Here is a 1,347-nt window from a genome sequence, read left to right on the forward strand (position 1 = left end):
TATATATATTTTGTGTTGCTGCTATCAAATTCAAAATGAGCAACTGTTCTTGTTCAAATGACACATTTTTGTCATTTAAACATTTGATATATTTTCTATTTTCTGTGTAAATGTGTAAATTAACAACTACTGTATAATAAAATGGTTAAAAATCCATAAAAGTGGCATCACACTTGTTATACATTCGAATCACTTAAACTAAACCATCATTCTTCAGTAATAAACAAAGCCAACTAAGTATTGATCCTAAGATGTCAATCAGCTACTCAACAGGTGGAATATAAGGCAGCTTTGCTAACCAGCACATTTCTGCAGCACTAAAGATGTTGAACTACAAACAAGACAGAGAAGGCTAATAATACAAATAAATATGCAGGAATTACCTGAGAAAACACTCAAACTTAACGCAGACGAACACAAGGCTAAAAAATAGCACAAGAATCTATGTATCCTGCCAAAACAACTACTGGAAATAAACAGCCAGAAACCTCAAGATATAAAGGAGAAACATAACAATTGAATGTAACAATTAAAAAAACTAGATAACAAACAGAACTTTAAATAATAAGCAAGAATTCATTACAAAACCTCACAACTCTGGATCAAAGACCCAGGATTAGGAAAAATGTTTTTTTTTAAGTTATGATTGTGACAAAAAGTAAGTGGTGCTAAAAAAAAAAAAAAACAGAACCATTGTACAATAATTAGTTAATTAATGAAATAAATATCATCTTGGGGAGGCAGAGTTTCTCTGAAATAAAGATGGGCAGAGTTTACTGGTCTGCAACAAAATGCATCTACAAATTACTGAACAATTTCAGAATAATGTTCCTCAATGTAAATTTGTGAAGTCTGTGACTATCTCATCATCTACTGCATCATCGTAGGGTGCCAATGGAAGATCATCACTTGTTTCATTGGCAGATTTATTTCACTTATTTCAAGCAAGAATATCTTGTATTAAGTGAAAAAACTGCCAATGGAACAAGTGAAAATTCTCCAGGTCCAAGATGCACTGTCTAAAAACAAGTTTCTATATCTAACTTAAATGTTACTCTCTAGCTGACTTTCTTATTTTAAGTGTAATGGGATTATTTTGACTAGAAATTAGACAAATATACTTGGTAAGATTTTGAGTTTTTGCAGTGTAGGCATGACTCTGTCATGAAAATCACTGGATGAGCTAAGGAACACTTCCCCATGCCATACGCAAATGCAGGTTAAAGCTTTTTCATGCAAAAAAATAAGTAAGAAGTGAAAATAATCCAGAAATAGCACTGCTTTCTCCGGGCCAAATCTTATTTAAAATAAGATAAGATAAGATAAGATAAGATAGAACTTTATTAA

Source organism: Haplochromis burtoni, unplaced genomic scaffold, assembly GCF_018398535.1.
Source record: "Haplochromis burtoni strain Fernald_Lab_line unplaced genomic scaffold, NCSU_Asbu1 Contig_157, whole genome shotgun sequence".
In the NCBI taxonomy this organism is placed as follows: Eukaryota; Metazoa; Chordata; class Actinopteri; order Cichliformes; family Cichlidae; genus Haplochromis; species Haplochromis burtoni.